The sequence below is a fragment of the Labrus mixtus genome, chromosome 17 (assembly GCF_963584025.1).
Source record: "Labrus mixtus chromosome 17, fLabMix1.1, whole genome shotgun sequence".
Lineage (NCBI taxonomy): Eukaryota > Metazoa > Chordata > Actinopteri > Labriformes > Labridae > Labrus > Labrus mixtus.
Genome location: NC_083628.1, coordinates 12,051,600 through 12,069,931, shown reverse-complemented (window position 1 = coordinate 12,069,931; position 18,332 = coordinate 12,051,600). Strand labels below are relative to the sequence as shown.

Sequence of the window (18,332 nt, the reverse complement as noted above, 5' to 3'; positions counted from 1 at the left end):
CAGCTTTATGAATACAGATTTACTGAGCACAATCTTTTACACTAAGCACAATAACTTAATATAAAATGTCATCCCCTCTAAATAACTAGGAGTGGAGTTTTTTTCTTCAGTGAAAGGTACATTAGATAAGGGAGTGTCAATGTTGACACCTTTTTTTATAACTATAAATTATTTCATGAACTATAAAGACTGCAGACAACAACCCTGTTGTTTTTTTGAATGCTTTTCACCTCCACTGGAGTTCCCCAGGGTTCACTTCTGGGCCTCCCTGCTTTTCTTTTTCCAGACTCCAGTCTTTGGTTCTTGCTTTACATCACACGTCTCTTTTTTTTTGCTGCTCTGAATCCATCAGTACTCTACCTTTACTGTCTGCACTCTGTCACCTGGGAACATGACACATGGGGACTAGGAAAGTTTCTTCTCTGTTCTTGCCTCCCTGACATCTCCAGTCGAATGCTTGTCCGCCACCTCAAGCTCAGCATTGACAAGACTGAGCTGCTATTTCTCCTGCAAAAACCTGTGCAAGACCTCCCTATCAATACTGACAACAGTGGACTGACTTAGATAAAAAAACTGCTGTGCAAGCCCTAGAACTGAACCTTCTAAATCTCCCAAGTCTGACTATCCACAACCACATTACTGCCCTTGTTTTTGTTCAAAATCATCTGAGATTTTTAGATTATCACTCCCTGTGTCTCATCCATGAAACTGCATGCCTTTATTTTTGCATCTGAGAGTTATGAAGGTTTTTTTACTCCCCACTAAAGGCTTGATACTGAAATGTGTAGTGCCTTGTCGTTTACTTGTGGTTTATGGTTTTTTTTATGTTTGATGATCAAAAAAGCCTTTCAAAATAGCACCTTTTTAAGTCCATAAATCGTGCCTTTCCTCACATTATTCGAAAGCTATCTTAACATTCACAGACACTCTATATCTTATAAAATGACTCTGTTACAAGTGTAACATGTGCGGTGCAGGCACTGAACCCTGCAGCCTTTACAGTGGGTTGGTGACTTATGAATTTCAAATTGTTCCGCTGTCACACTAGCCACAAATTACTCTGAATAAAAGCATCAAGCCGGATCACTAAAATGGAAACGTCAGTTTGGTTTGTCAGCCCACAAAAAATGCTTGATTCTCAATGAGGCAAGAGTCCTGTAATAGGATTGATTATGGCTGAGGAGTGTGTGGGTGCAGCTTTATCTCGTTAGGAGTTTCTACAGCAGATAAAACTAAGGGCTGATGACTTTGATAACACCATAGGCGGTGCTCCTGTGTGCCACCAGAACAGCATGTGGTCAAGGTGAATGCAGGAGTTAGAGGGCCATTCAATTTAACACTGCATAGCAGGTGTTAGCATATTTATCTATGCTGTGTGATTAGAGTACTTTCATCAGAGGCTGCTTAAATATTTATTTTCTGCCTCCTCGTCAGATCAGTGCCACATTAAAGTTTTTTAAATGGTAAATAGAAATCATGTTTTTTACCTCAAACCATAGAAATAATCTCTCTTTCTCTATATATTTTTATACCGAGAGTCAGCCGTCCACCAGCCTGAATTTTCCTTTTTTTTTTTCTTGAAACTGTACCGAAGCTGAGAGGAATACAAAGTAGGGGAAATCCAGCAGAAAAAGATTCTGACTGGAATCAATCCTAGCTGGGGGTGAATGTTGTTCCAGAGATGGAAAGTCTTAACCACACAGTCTCAGAGAAATTGTGTGCATACTTAATCCAAAAATGATCTAAAAAAAAACAACTAAAAGGCAATGGCTTTCAGAGCAATAGCGAGATGTTTAAACATTATATCTTTACAATATTTCTGCAGATTCCACCAATAAATCACATTGTTATAGAGTTTTTTTTTGTCTCTGCCTTGATTTTTTTAAAGGATTTAATTTCTGCTCCTGGCAGAGTAACAAGTCAAATCGAGAGCATATGAGATAGGACTGAACTAAGAACCTAGTTTGTGCTCATCCTTTATCAGCCCAGTGGTTGGCTGCAGCAACAAAGATATGTGACCAACAAGTGGATTAGAGCTGCAATGCTTATGAGAAAATAATCAGAGATAATGGAATTAACAGACAGAAAGAGGGAGTGAATTGGACATGACTTTAGGCGCTGGGTTTAAGCAAGAAAAAAAAAATAAGAGTCTGCCAAATGTGTAATGTCTCAGTGTGTCTGTGTGAGAAAGCTGCAGCCGGGTGCTGCTGTGCCCTTCATACACAGAGCTTTGTGTCATATTGTGTGGAGCTGGAGGCTGTGTGGAGTGTGTACATGCATGTACACATCATGACAGGGTGTATGTGTGGCTAGAGTGCGGCTGTTATCATTCCTTGTGTGTGTCTGTAATTGGCCACGCGTGTGTGTGTGTGTGTGTGTGTGTGTGTGTGTGTGTGTGTGTGTGTGTGTGTGTGTGTGTGTGTGTGTGTGTGTGTGTGTGTGTGTGTGTGTGTGTGTGTGTGTGTGTGTGTGTGTGTGTGTGTGTGTGTGTGTGTGTGTGTGTGTGTGTGTGTGTGTGTGTGTGTGTGTGTGTGTGTGTGTGTGTGTGTGTGTGTGTGTGTGTGTGTGTGCCTCTGTGTGTGTGTGTGTGTATATGTGAGTGAGTGAGGGAGGGCTGGCAGAGGTCGCAAGGTAATTGTTCTGTGAAAAACTGGTTGCCAAATGTGTGTGTGTAGCGGAGCGCAGGAGGAAGGGCTAACCTCTGCCTCCATCTGTCCACGTCTGGCTGTGAACTCATAATCTGGCCTGTGGAGACGAACCCTCTTCACCAGCAGCCACCTGCTTCAGAAATACAGGTTACACCGAGGTTATTGCTGATATACATCTGCTGGCCAGGATGCCCATTTATTAATGAGCCGTGCATAATCTACTGTTTATTTCAGGAAACAACTTAGTCTTTAGCATGTTAGCATAAAAATAGGCTTGAAATAGGAAAAATGTATTTACTATGTTGTGAGAATCTCATTAAAGCTCCCGTGAGGAGTTTTCAGCTGGTTATGAAACAGAATGAAATTGGCACTGATGTATTTTTATGACTTAAAGAAGCAAATGGGACCATCAGCATTAATGTTTTTAATTTATATGTACTTATTTTTGTGCACACTACAGAAGTAGATTTTTTTTTTTTTACTGAAATCAGGAACGTTACCAGAATCATGGATGACAATATTTTGAATTGGATTTAAACGTATTGCTTTATCTTTTTAGATGTTTATTCACTTCAGCCTCTGAATGGCTAAAATGCTTTTTGGATGAAGGTTTACAGTTGTTTATAGAAAATACATTTTTAAAAAGCTTTAAAACTATTTTTAATGAATAAAGTGTTATAACTTCATCTGTTTTTCTTTCTCTAGTTATGGGCACTACAGATCAATATGATACTCAAAAAGGAGAGAAGAGCACAAGGAAAAAAAAAAACTGTTTATCTTCTGTATTAATAAAAAAAAAAGACGCAGTACATGTGAACCTTTAGAGACATTATTTTCACTCCTGTTGAATTACACCAGACACGAATCAGGACAGATACAGTTTCATCCTCTACAAGTAAAGCATTGAAAATCCGCCTCATTAAAGGAATATGTAGACATTTTGCAGAATACACTTGCTGTGGTTTTGTGCACATTGAACAAGAGAAGAGGAACTAGCGTTGGACTGATGTAATGGCAACACTATTATATGTTTATTGCCAGTATATCGACATTGTATAAGCCCTGCCCTATTTTATGTACAACACATTTCCCTTGGAAACCTTAAAATTCCCCTATGAGTTTCAGGAAATAGAAACAGTAAAGCTTGTGAAGTGAGATTCTGTAGGAGTGGTAGCCTTTGCCCTTTTGTACAGAGGATTAAGTCCTCGGGAGCAGGTGATCCGGGTTCGAATCCGACCTGTGGTTCCTTTCACGCATTATTGATCCCTCATCGCTCTCCCCGGTTTCTGAAGCTATCCACTTTCCTATCTCCTATCTCCTATCTTTGAAGATGTTCTGTTGAGTTGATTTTTTAACCCTTGGACCGAGCCAGCCTGCTGTTTCCACATTTTTTTTAAGTCATTTTGCTGAGTTTAATTCTCCCACTTCACTCTCTGCTGGCTGTAGCTTGTACTTAAGACAATTTTCAAGTGGAATAAATTACCTCATCTAACTCATATAAAAAAAAAAAAAAGTCCCAAATATTTCTAGTGCAGTTTTCCAGAGCAGGTGTGCACTTTATAGCAGCCTTGTGTTCCAGTGACAGACATTTACACCTCTCCTCTTCAAAGCACTATCGTATCAGGGATGGATAATGTGTTTTTCTGGAGTGCATCTCACAAGCAGTTGTTTATTGAAGGGAGGCAGGTGTCCATTTCACCTCCATGATTTTGCAGCCAGGATTCAAATTTTAAGATCTGGGATGTAGGTGGTGTTATGTTGTGTTATGTAATCTCCCCTTCACCTCGTTCCTCCTCTTCACTGCTTTTTCTGTTGATATACTCATACTTCATACTTGTCTTTTTCTTGAAATTATCGTAATGTCGCTAAAGTGTAAAATGGAAATGCAAAGAAAAAAATTGCGCGTGATGTTACAAAAAGCTTTACAGCACCGCTCAGCAATGTGTCCGTGCTGATCCCGCATTCACAGAAGAAACGGTGAGCAAACACGCCGCACTAGATCCTCCCAGCATACATCACAGTCTGAAGAGAACAGTCAGCGATCACAGAGGAAAAGTGTGTTTCTGACCTGATGATTTGGGTGAAAGTGGTAGTTTTTCTGCCCACAGGTTTAATCAGGAAGCCTTTTTTTTACGGTTATGACTTGTGGTCATAAAATTGTAAAGAGGAATTGGATGAAAGATGTTAAAGATTAACAAGTGGAGAGGCACGTGGGTCAATTAAAGTGGAAAAAAAAGCTGGCGGGATGAGAATAAAAGAGAGTGAATGAAAGTGAGATAAAGCTGTGTGAATGTGGGGTAGTATTTTTCATTGACTCCCCTCAAAGAGGAACACTCATCTTTAAGACCAGCAACATTTTTTTCACCTCTTGTTAATCAGCATGCATTAGGTTATATTAATACTAGGCCGTGTTAAATTGTTGCTCCTGATTGGTCCATTTCAGCATTCTAAGGCCTGTTATGTTATAACAGGTATATGATTTTTTTCCCCCTAAAATAAAATAATTTTCAAATCAACAAAATATTTTCTTGGACAAAATGTGTGTGCCAAATAAATTATTTCTCGCTGTGTAAATAGTGTAATGTACGGTGAGCCTCATGATTTATTCAATCAATCAATTTTTATTTGTATAGCATCAACTCATAACAAGTGTTATCTCGAGACACTTTACAAGAAGCAGGTAAAATACCTTACTCTTTGTCTTGATTTATTACACTGCTTTGCTGAATACTCCATTCTGATTGGTCCATTACATCATTCCAAGACTGTTGCTAACATAAGGCTGCACTAATCAGAGACTTTGAAGGAGTAACTTGTATCATATCAATCCACTGAAAAGAGTCCGGTTAGTTTGTTGGCCGGTTTATTATGCGGCGACAAAGAGACAAAAACAGCCGGAAAAAAGCTTGAGACGTTGTAACCAACAAAAAGCTTTTGGTTATGACAAATAAAAGTCAACGAAACTGAAGAAGGCACAAAAAACACTAAACAGAACATGGGATACAACCGTGTTTAAAACTGGTGAATGGAACAAGAATGTCAACTGTCTGATGAGTCAGAAAAACGCTGCTACATACAGATGTGTTCACTTTGTCCCACTTCACCATCAGTGGAAATATTCAGTTTAACGTGAGTAATAACAGTCAGGTTAGCTCATCACAGATGTGCTAGTAAGAGACTTAGAAGAACTAACTCTTATCGTATCAGCAGGCAGAAATAAGTAAGGAGATTTGATGTTGGTCTTAAAAGCAAAGAAAAGGCAGGAGGTTGTAAAACTCTAAAGCTATGCAGAAGAAAAACTATATTTTCTATATGAATAAAACTATTTCCAAGTCCAAATTTAGTGTCAAATATAGCAAGTAAAATCCCTGTTGGTGTTCCGTTCAGCTATAAAAACTCAATCACTGAACAACATCTCTTTCTGATTGTACTATTACACTTTCCTTTAGTGATTAAAGTGAAATGCAAAGAAGAAAAAAATAGCAATTTTTGAGGTTTTGATCAGCTAAGCACAAATGTGATTTTTTTAATACAGCTTATTTCTCTTAACTGATTTAAATTACACAAAAAAAGATCTAAAAATGACGTCCAAACCCCTTTTTTGTGTCAACAAGTTCCTTGGCATCCATTCTCTCCTCTGACGCTTGCCTCTTCCAGCCCTCTCTCTCTCTCTCTCTCTCTCTCTCTCTCTCTCTCTCTCTCTCTCTCCATCCTCCCCCTCCTCCTCCTCCCCTTGCTACTCCTCCTCCTTTCAGGCTTTGTTGTGCTTTAGTTTCTCTCTCCTCCCTTGTTTTTGGGGTTTGCTCTCTGTGATGTTAGGGGTGGCGCATGTCTGTTGGTGAGCACGCTCAGTTCCTTGGCAAATAAAAAAGATTGGGGGGGGTGTACGTTTGCCAATCATGGCCTACTCCTTCTCTTTATTCCTCCAGGGTTTGTCTTATAGGAGCAGCTCTCAGAAGCAAAAAAAAACTCAAACAGAGGGAATGAATAATTAGCCTGCCATTTTTTTTTTTTTTTAAGCTTGAATCAGGAACTAGGTCGCTGGCTGACACATGTCTCAATAGGGAAGAGGCAAAACCTATGGAGGTTATAAGAAGAAATGCTACCTCACCTTATGAGAGGCAAAAAGAAGACACAAACATTTAACTTTTTTTTTAACTTTAATTTTTCTGTCTGGCTTTGGATCGTGAAAAAGTGAGTCACATGAAAGCAGCGATTCCATGATAGCAAATAAAAAAAAAAGCTAAAAAAGAGGAGGAGGGCCGGGAAGAAGGAGACGAAGGGAGGGGTAGAGGGAGGGGAGAGATACATGTAGAGGGGGGAGAAAAGGGAGGGGAAGGAGGAGTGTGTGTGTGTGTGTATGTGTGTGTGTGTGTGTGTATGACGGGAATTCATGCTTCAAAGAGAAGAAAAGAAAGTGGTTTGTTTGGAGGGAGAGGAGAACATCTGCGATTCCTCTTTGGGCAGTTAGATATGCAGTCGGTTTGTTGTGCCGCACATGTTCCTCTTTTTTTTTGGGTGTCTTATTTGCCATCCTGCCAGTAAAAAAAATAAACACTTATTTTTAAAAAAATTGGTCACTTCACACCTCCTGTTCACATCTTTCTCATCTCAAAATCTGTGAGAAAGGATCAGTCTGTTCTTTTTCGCTCTGACGGGACGGACAGACGTACAGTAAGCTGTCGCAGATTAGCTTTGCTGCAAAGAAGAAGAAAAAAAGTGTTTGTGGAGGGGAAAACTTTTTCCTCGGGCTTTTCCTTGACAGACCGGGAAAGAAATAAACACAGAGAAGAGGGGGGAAAAGTGAGCTAGGAAACCAGAAATGAACCAAGAAGACTGAGAATGGGAGGGAAAAAATTGCCTCAGTCATGTTTACTTGTCTGTAAATTCATGGGGAAGGACGGAAGATTCTCTGATTTCCTTACCCCCTCCTCCTCCTCTTCTTCTCTCCACCCCTTATGGGTAGTCAGGGCGTGGCCTGTGACCTCCTGACCCTGCTTTTGGGTTTGTGTGTTTGTGTGTGTGTGTCAGTGAAAGAAAAAGAGAGAGATGACATGGTAAAGGGTGAAGTTTCCCAGCTGCATGAAACAAGGGTGGGGGTGTGCGTTTTTTTCCTTTCGAATGCTTTCAGTTTGGAAAGGGAAGCTGCAAAGAGAAGGAATGAGAGCTTTTTTTGTACGTGTAATACAGAAAAAAAGAGAGGGAGAAGATAGAGTACAAGAAGAAGAACAAGAAGAAATAGCAACCACAGGAGGGAAATGACAGAATATAAATGGAAGGGTGCAGATGTTAAAAAGTGAGAAACAGAGTTTGGAGGTGGGGCAAACTGGGAGATGGTGGGTGGAGGGAGGGGAGAGGAAATAAGAGAGAGAATGACATTTCTGTTTTGTGTTCAAGATCAACAAACTAGTGCTATACGATACTATACAGGTGGTTGGGTATCCCTCAAAACAGCTCTTTTATGTTGTTTGCTCTGCAGCTCATCACTAAGGCAACTTTATTCCATGTTTAAGTCAAAAAGAGAAAAAGAAGCCTTTATGTCTCAATCTGGAACTATATAACTGTCTTTAATGGGATAATTCTGAATAACAACAAACAGACAAGAGACACACAAATCCTTCTTTAATAAGTCTTCATGCATTGAAGATTTTATTGAGGTAAAGATTGTGTGCTTATATTGCTGTCTAAGGTTATACACATTTACATTTCAAGTGCTGGAACATTTGATTGATTTATCAAACACTCGTATCCACAATCATCTCAAAGCCTTCGCCATAAACATTTTCAAACCTCTGATTGTGAGGAGTGGGTCACAGAGTCTTCTGTTAGATCTGCTGATGTTCCCATACCTTTGTTTCCCTTTCTGATACAAATTCAAATGCCTGATTCTGAGTAGTAGAGTGGAAATAATAACTGCTTACTCTGTGTGGATTAAATAAAGCCTATGTGTGCTATCATTTCTGTATTGCCTGGCTCAAAGAATGGAGGAAAGATAGCTTAATGTAATGTTATTTGACAGTCGCTCATAAAGAAAATATAAATTAATGTTGGGGCAAAAAATCCCTAAGATAATTATTTAACACGTCTCTCTCTACTTTGTGTCTGCTGAAAAGCGTTAGAGATAGCCTACATTGTTTTTGGAGCACATATTTTTTTAGCTAACTCAGACCCAACAGTTGTGTTGTTCTCCGTCATATACACTGATAAACTAATTATGATGCTGCTTCATTTATAGTGTTTTTACACTCTATTAAAAACCTCAAACGCTCAAAAGCTTACCAAAGAACCAAGCAGAGTTGCTACAAACTAGCTAGGCAAACATTAGCAGCTATGCTAGCAGCTGCTCACACCTGTCGTTTTAATGAAAATGTAAAATAAGTTTTTAAAGTGAAATTGCTTGTCTAGGTGTAGCTCTGACTAACATATCATTCATCTGCCAGCATAACAGTGTTGTTGTTGTTTGCTAACGTCAAAATATAGATAACCAAAAATCCATTTCTTTCTTTTCAATATTTATTTTTGGGCTTTTTATGCCTTTAAACCAGGGAGAGAGATTGGGGGAATGACATGTGGTAAAGGACTTCAGCCTCTGTACATCAGGGACTTCAGGCTCTGTACATCAGGGACTTCAGGCTCTGTACATCAGGGACTTCAGGCTCTGTACATCAGGGACTTCAGGCTCTGCGCGCCTGCTAACCGTTAGAAAAGACCCAAAGAAATACATTTCTTGTTGGTCTCTGTTTTGATCCAGAGAAGATCAAATTTTACCAAAATAAGTTAATTTGATTTGGGGTGAATAAATTACATTTTCTTTGCCGTATCAATGGCATTTCAAATATCAGGATTAAGAATATGAAGTTATGTAATTATAGAATCAGGATAAATATAGAAATATACATACAGTCCTTCCACTATATAGCCTATATATTTATTTTGTTCATATTTTTGTATTTGTTTTAAGTATAGTGTTTGTGTATTTTTCTTACTTTGAGAATGATTTCAAACCCTTTCTTTCCTCATTGTATGAACCTAAGCAGCATTCAAATCACAGTCATCTATGATTATAGCTTTTAGCAGTTAGGGTGCATTGCAAAAACATCTCAAACAAAAGAATACTTTGAGCAACGTGAAAGAAGACAAATATAATGTTTCTGTTGATATAAATAAAGAAGTATAGAACTCCTCCACATCTTATTTCAGCCTGACGTTAAGATTTGTGTTTGTTTAGCTTCAGGACAGAAGTATCATGCTGCTCAGACTGAAGCCAAATGTCTTAAACAACAAAAAAAGAAGCTATATATACATCTCTTTTTTAAATAAATAATCGGGGATTAAATGGAATGAATAGTGTTGTTGTTTCTCTCCATCCCTCCTTTTGAAGAAGAGCCAGCTTCCTTTGATATCTGCAGTTTGTGTGAGGCCTCTCAGCCGGCATCAAGTGATACAGCGGCCAGATAGATTTTTTCCCCTGGCGTTTTTATCACCAGCACAGAGATGCTGATTTTCTTGCAGTGCCCACACAATCAATGTCTCACACAATGGACGGCTATTCTCATAGAGGGACCTCTGCTGTGTGTTTATACCATTAGCAATCATGAAAATGGAACCTTTTGATTCTTAAAGCAATCACATGTGATCTCAACTCAAACACAGGCTGTTAGCACATTTTTTTAATCTATTTTTTTTCAACATTTGTTCTTTAGTGGCCCACTAATCTAACCCTTTAAGATTCAAATCACTGCTTTGTATTGTCCCCACAATGAATTCATATACACTTTTTTCTTTACCCCTTTTTTAAAGACCCTTTAAGAAGATCATCACTTGGTCTTTAATCTTCTTTAACCACATTTCTGGCTCAAAGGAAAAAGGGAAGATTTTGTTTCCAAACCTTGGATGATGAATCCTTGTGAAGCCATGAGCAGAAATGATCATTCATGAATATGCAGAAAGATTCCCTCACAACTCTGTGGAAACTGAACTTTTGGTTTATTTGTTTATTTGTTACTCCCTTTCATTGGGACACATTTTTAGCCACATTACCATAAATGAAGACTGTACTGTATTCTATTGTACAAACTTCAGATTAAAAAACCCAGAGTGGTTAGCAAGACAATTTTGATGACACTGGACCAACAGTTCTACCTTATCTGACATACTCATTTAATCAGGTTGTGTCTTGGAATTTTGTTACCACAGCAACAGCAGCAATGTTTAGTGCATTCAATGACCTGCTGCTATTATCACTACCATCACAATGCTTTGAATGAACCAGCAGGCAAAAATGTGTATAATCGCGTCATGAACAGATACAGAGCAATATTAGTAGTGACAGTATGTCACATGACCTTTGCTTTCACTTTAAGAATACTAAACAAGTGTTTAACCCTGTACAATGTTTGCTGTGTTGTTAGGTAGGCTCTCAAAAATTACTGCAGTTATGGATCAGAAAAATGTTTTTAGAATACAGAATTTTGTAGAAAGCATTAAAATAAGTTGAAGTTACATTGTTAATAATAAGTAATCAGACAATAACCCTTTATTCATATTCATCTTTTATTGCCAACACATTGTTTTGCTAAAAGTGGCAACATGACCAAACTTTCATCGTCATGGTAGCGATACAACAAGATAGACGTTTTGAAGCAACCGCAGAGTGGTTTTGTATTGACACCAAAACCACTTGGGTTCGGTTTAGAAAGAAGCTTGTAGTCTAAGTTAAAATATATGTAACTTTGAAGATAAAAATAAGGTCATGTTGTGTTTCTGAAGTAAATGTAATCTAAGATAACTTTCACTTCAGGTTGCACACCGGACACCAACTGTGATCTCCTGGATGAAAGTCCTGTTTGGGGGGGGGGGGGGTCACCCATCGACCCATCGACCCCTCGACCCCTCAAACACCTGTTACACTTTTTAAACTACGTCACCTGATTTCTTTTATTTTTTTGCTCCAGTCATGACTGCTTCACTCGATAGTCCTTCAGCTTAGTGTAAATATAGGTCGCTCAACCTTTAGAAATAAGTAGGTATAGTTGTTACCTCTGACCTCTTTGTTACTGATAATAACTGATAATGGCCATTTAATGGGATTAATCCACTGTGCTATCAAATATTAAATTCTATGTGATCTCCAGAAATGTTTGATTTTTGGAGTCACAACTCAAAATTTTCACTGAAGAAATGAATCCTCATGCTATAAGTGCTGTAAAAACTAAAGACCAACACTGATGTCTGGGGACAGAGGAGAGCTCGCTCTATCTCTTATCATCCCAACTTGGAAGAGAGCTTCCTCTCTCTCTCTCTCTCTCTTTCTCCCTCTCTCTCTGTCTGTCCTCCAGTGGCAGTTGGGGAAGCCCTGTGGAGTCCCGCTAAGCCTCTCAATAGCAGCCTGGCCTCCCACCTCGAGGCCCATTCACTTCTAATGAGGTGCTCAAGTGTCTGTGGCTTAACATGAGGGTCAACAGCACAGAAACGGTCCTTTTACACCGCTAGCTGCAGCGCTAAATCTGTGATTAATGATATCATGCTGTTATATTGGAATCTTTAAGTGTTTCAGTTTTATGTGCGTCGGTAAAATGCTTGGTAAACTTTTTATGCACGAGACAATAACTTCATTAGAATTAAATGTTTGTTTCTGCAGCTTGCAGACAGGACATTTAAAACAGCTAACAGTGATCATGTTACACTTGTTTGTCTGATTTCAGGTGTTACTTTGAAATCAACAGTTTTTCACTAAACCTCAGTGCTGTCATTAACTAGATACTTAACCTGTGAATGCCATACTTGACACTTGACACATTATTTTGACAGCTTCAGGTACATGGGCTTCAAAGGGTGCATCACGTCTCTCTTACTGAACAACACTACAAAAATCAAGAGCCTGAACAGACAGACACTTTGGAAAGTGCAGCAGACAGAAGACTGAAAGTCACTTTAGATTCAGTCACTTTTAACACTCCCACTTCAATAACTTTTCCTCTGACATTGTTTTTGAAAACATGTCATAACCTCCCCTCATGTGGTGTCTGGTGTGAACTGAGTACAGGCTTTGTGGTAACATTGATGGTGATACTACATGGAGTACTTGCTTGTGTGAACAGGCATTGGCAGAACATGTTGTCTGTAGTTGTTGTTGGCAGGTGCTTCTTTGTTTACATGCATATTGTTGGCATCCTTATTGTTTTTTTTTTTGTTACTGTGGGGTCTGCTACATGTGTGAAGCCTTCAAATCAAAGACGAATGTACCTACATGAGAATAAAGTGTATCGTCACATGTCGTATTGGATCGCAATTTTCCCATCCAGACATTCAAAAGATGCAAACTTATTGAAGATTGCAGGTAAACTTGAGCAGAATGGGCATTACAAGTTCCCAGTGATCCCCTCCTCAGCTCTCCTTCGATCAGTTTGATCGCTTGATGGGCAGTTTGCTGCGTAAACATCAGGTTTAAATGTGATTTTTTTTTTAATGCATATTAAGAATAAAAACACAAGGTTTAAATTGGTTCAAATATAAATAAATGAGGCCGTCACACAGACCTCCATCACAGTTCATCAGAGACATCTGCTTACATTAATATCAGAGTGTAAATACAAATAATCCTCGACCACATTCAGCTCAGTTAGAAGAAATAAACAGTGTCACTTCCTTTGTTTTCAGACCGACAGGATTCATTCAGACAGCGACAGTGGAGGGGAATTCAGGACAGGACGATGGTTTCATGCTGCAACTTTAGAGCCACTAAACTCGGAACATAAAGGGAATACACATTATTAGAAAATAGAGTTGGGAAATAATAATCCTCTTATTAGTTAAAGGTCAGCAAATACACCCATGATAACTCCCGCTCATCTGAACACACAGGTTATTGAAAAAGGCACTGAGATGCTCGTTGTTCACGACATGTCATCAAAACTACTGAAAAGATAACATTATGATAGTAATCGTTAGGATATAAACCGTGCATGGTTGATCGTTACAAATACAGAGTCACGAGTCACAATTATTCAGGGAAAAAAGTATTTCCTATCTTGTTTAATATTTATTTAATCTTGTTTAGCAGACTCAATTTTGCGTATTTAGTTTCTTTGCCTTTACATTATTTATTTGTATACTCATAGAGGCCAACTGTGATAATGTGAGACCCGCAGAGACAAAATGTGTTTTCCTGACAATATGTGCAAAACAGTTTAGACGCCTCGTCCCATTCATTTATTTATTTCTCAGTGACTTCTGGGAAAACACTTGGCACTTAGCATCCTTCCATCCACAGCATCCCAAACATCAAAGGATGTGTGTGTGTGTGTGGCGTAGCTTTGTGTTGGTGAGTGTGTGTTGTGTCCGTGTGTGTGCTGGGTTGAATGAACTAAATGACTGTCAAATTATGTAAGGCTGTGGGATAATTCTGTTGGCTTTTCTCTGCACAGTTGTTTCTCTTTTGATTGTCAGGGCAGGCGAGAGGCCAACGAAACACACACACACACACACACACACACACACACACACACACACACACACACACACACACACACACACACACACACACACACACACACACACACACACACTACTTTTGCACTTCCAGCATAACATAGAGCTTATTTTATTTTTATTTCCTTACCTTTTCTGTCATGACTTCTAAGTCTGTTTCATGATGACCTATTTTCTAACTTCTTTGTCTCTTCTTCTATCTTTGTCATTTATTTCCCCTTCTCTCTCTCTCTCTCTCTCTCCCTCTCTCTCTCTCTCACACACACACACACACACGTCATTTTTATAGCATGCTGTACTAAAGCGTAATCTCATTTTGTTCCCTATGTTGGGCGTAATAGCCCCAGCTAGATCCCTATTCTCCTCTCTCTAATTACACTATTGACTGTGCATTAATACAGTAAATATCCTGTAAATTATAAATCACACTGTCAACATGCTGTTACAGTAATGACACACAGTATCACTGCAAACCAGCATTCGAGATGCTGAATAATTCAATGAGTTTTTACATGTTTTTTTTTCTGTTTACCAGATTAAAAACAAATGAAAAATCTCAGCAAGAAACAGAAGAAAGTTTTTAATTTTACAAATAGATTTTCAACAACAAAAATAGGCCCACAGTGATGTTTTTATTTTTCTTCTTTTTTTTTTTTTGGGGTGGGGGTGGGGTCTTAATGAGGAAATTCATACAGCTGTTACATTGTTAACAGCTGTATGATGTTAACATTGTGAGTTTGGAGAGTCTTCTTTGTTGCTTTCAATTATTCATTCTCCTCTTTTATTTCCTGCATGTCCGTGATGACTGCTCTCCCTCCTCCCTTCCTCTAAGTGTGTAAAAACGTGCAGCTTTGTCTGTGAAATAGATCCCTGTTTGCACATGGAAGGGCGGATTCCTCTGAGAATTACACCTCGTCAGTGTATCCCTCCATCCTTCTGCTGCTTTGTGCATGCTCTCCTTTCACTCTCCTGTTAATCTGGCTGTTTCACACAATGCACTTTATGTTTTCACCCCTTGTGCACGTGCCTTTCTGTGTCACTGTTTATTGAATCAAATAAAATCTCTTACTTATAGCTGTCGCGTGGTATATTTCATGCATATTGTTACTTCTGCCAATCAATGTTTTTTTCTGCAAACCTCAGCTGCACAAACAACCAGTTCTCGTTCTCACAAAGTTCCTGTTTCTTCTTTATTTTTGTTTTTTTCATTCAAGACAAACCCACAAGGGCGTCAGAGGGAGTGGTAGAAAACAAAGCGCTGTGAATGTTGTGTGCAATAGAGGTAACAAGAGGAAGTTGTACATGGAAATGTGTTGACATGGCCTGGGTGGGTGCCAGACACCCGATTGTTACCCTCCACTTTGACCTCAGCTCAAGAGAGGGTGGAGCTTTTTTTTTTCTGGCTGCAACTTGACTCCTTTGCTCCAAATGGTGCATTTAGGGTTAAAAAAAAAGAAGAGGAACAGAATCCTTTGGAATGACAGAATATTTCTAAGTAGATATGTCTTCAGAATCCTCTTTAGGCAGACATGTACTTCAGTTTCTTTTGCATTCTTGAGTTTGTGTGAGGAACAGAACAGCACTCACACCCTGGTCCCTTCTCCTGCCTCTCTGCCTGACTCACTCCCACAACTATGTGAGCAACTACAGCTCAGTCACCTAATTGAATCCAGATTTTTCACTCGCTCTGAGCCTCCTCCTCCTCCTCCTCCTCCTCCTCCTCGCTGTCAATCCTGCCCCTGGTTCTGTCCAATTTTTGGGAGCCTCCTGGGTCTTAATGCCTGCCCCATAAATACCAATTAATAACAGACATTTTGGATAATTCTGATAAGTGATGAAGGCTTTATTCTTTAATTTGTGAATTAGATTGTCCATGGGTTGCTTGCACACAATACCTAACGTAATGGATCACTGTCATTAGGTAATTTTGAAAAGGACCTATAGCTGGAGTTGATAAGCAGACTTTCATAATTCAGGACTTAGAGCTTATTAATAGCAATAATAATAACTTATTTTATGAATCACCTTTAAAAACAAGACTTTTCTAAGGAGAGTAAAAGTACAAAATAAGATGACTACAGGTAAAGGGTAATAAACTGGAGACAAGATCTTATCATTGGTAGTGCTGTCTGACTGGCTGGCTGTTTCCTGCACACTATGAACTTTGCAGGTTGGTGGTTGTGTTTTTAGAGGAGCAGCAGAGACAATGTTGTGTTGGTCTGACAGATGCCACTTAAAAATGTAGGTTATGGTGTCATACAGCAGCACGTGAGCAAGTGTCTGTGTGTGTGTGTGTGTGTGTGGGTGTGTCCACGTGTCACAAGGACGGATTGGAGGTCTGTTGTGTTGAAAGAGCTGATGAGGTGAGGAAGTCAAGAAGAAAGTAAAACAAAAATAGTGTATTTTGTGGACAATTACATTTTACACTGTAAAAATGTATCCTGTAATAATAATCTTCAAAAACCATATAACAGTTCATGCATTATTTATTATAACAAGATACATACAATGACATACAGTGAGGCAAACACTGATATGTTTGCATGACTAAGACATGCATCCACCTAAACATCATGGCCTACAGGGTTATGTCAATAATAATAATGTAGAAGGGACCGTGTCCTCATGCTACCGCTGTCAGATGCTACTTGTTGTTGAATCGACCTCGTCTGATCCCTGTAATTCTTTGTAAGAGAAGCGTTCCCATCAGCCAGCTTGATTCTCATGTGACTGACAGAAAACAGAAAATAACCGGAGTAATTACAACCCACTAAGTTCTTGTGAGCTCTGATTTTAAAGCATTTAACTTGGAAACAAACTGGTTTTAAAGCTAACTTTAAAAACAGGTTCTGATTTCAATGGTTGATCTGCAACCAGTAAGCTTGTTACTTGTCCAAGTTTTAGAATTCCTTGTTGTGACATAACACAGTCATTACACAGTCGTGATTCTTGAAAATGTTTGTCTGCAGAGCCGACTAACATGATCATTCTTTGATGCAGATGATACAGTACTCATATTAAATTATGCAATCAATTATTAAGTTAAGTCTTTTTTCACCCAGCAAGTCATCATCAGAGTCATTACAGTTTGAATTTAATCAGCAAAGGAAGTTGAGACAAGTCCCTTTATTATTTACCATGATATGAGCTGTTTACACCCTGAGACCAAATGATGCTGCTGAAACTGACGCTTCACCTTCTAGTTTTCACAACACAGTGCAGTGGAGCACATTTCGTCTTACGTATGCGTCTTACCTAAGCATAATTAAATTATTTTTTTAAAATTAGGATAAGGCATGAGAGATTTAAAAAAAAAAAGTTAGCATCCATTAAAGACTGGTCATTAGACTCTGTTAAAATTAGACAATTTTTTATTCAATACTTTCCCCTGAACATTAGTGATAGCTGCTGTTCAGCTGAATCTCTTGAAAAGTTCTCAAGGGATGTGTTTATTGCAGAATAGTAGATCATGTGGTACTTTCACTATCTGTTCGAACCCCCTATGGTTTGGAATGTGATCTGTGGATCGATGTAACATTTAATATCATGAAGTAAAATAAATGTACTGCTGCTAAATCCCTGTGCGGAGTCTCAGTGAGAAGAAGGCAGTGTTTAAGTAGAAAGTGTAGTTGTCATGGAGATTCTCTGTACATATAGAAAGACAATTCAGTCTTTAAAAATACATTTTGAAATATATTTAAGCAAGTTTCTTGCAGACTTTCATACAGAAAAAAGGGTAATAGGGGGTTGATGGTCTGGCTTCTGGACTCTAGCGTTTAGGTCGCAACACATGTGTGGAGGCTGTAATCTTCCAAGCTGGCAGCCCAGGGTTCGAGGCGAAACCTGTGGCTCCTTTCCCGCATGGCATTTCCCTCGTTCTTTTCCTGATTGTCTACTTTTTCCACTGTCCTATCAAATAAAGTTAAAAGCCCTGAGATATACCAAAAACAAAACAGTTGGAAAAGGTGAATTTGTCAGTGTGTATGATTACTTTTTTTTTTTTTTTATCAGATTCTGGTTTGACTTTTCTACTTTTATTCTCACTGTGTCTGTGTTCGTCTTGCAAGTATCAGCTGGTGGATGGGGATGACATCAGTTAGTAAGTCAATGTTGGCAGTGTCATTCAACAGCCTGCTGTAGTCGAAACTTAAACAAACCAACTGTGGACCACTGTGATCAATCCCAAAAATGAAG

At 38.9% G+C, this 18,332-nt stretch overlaps 1 protein-coding gene across 4 annotated transcripts in view; it reads left to right on the top strand.

Annotated features, from left to right (window-relative positions):
* LOC132992667 (mediator of RNA polymerase II transcription subunit 13-like) overlaps positions 1 to 18,332 on the top strand; it is an 81,106-nt gene that overhangs the window by 22,727 nt on the left and 40,047 nt on the right. The gene's annotated exons all lie outside the window — the stretch shown is intronic.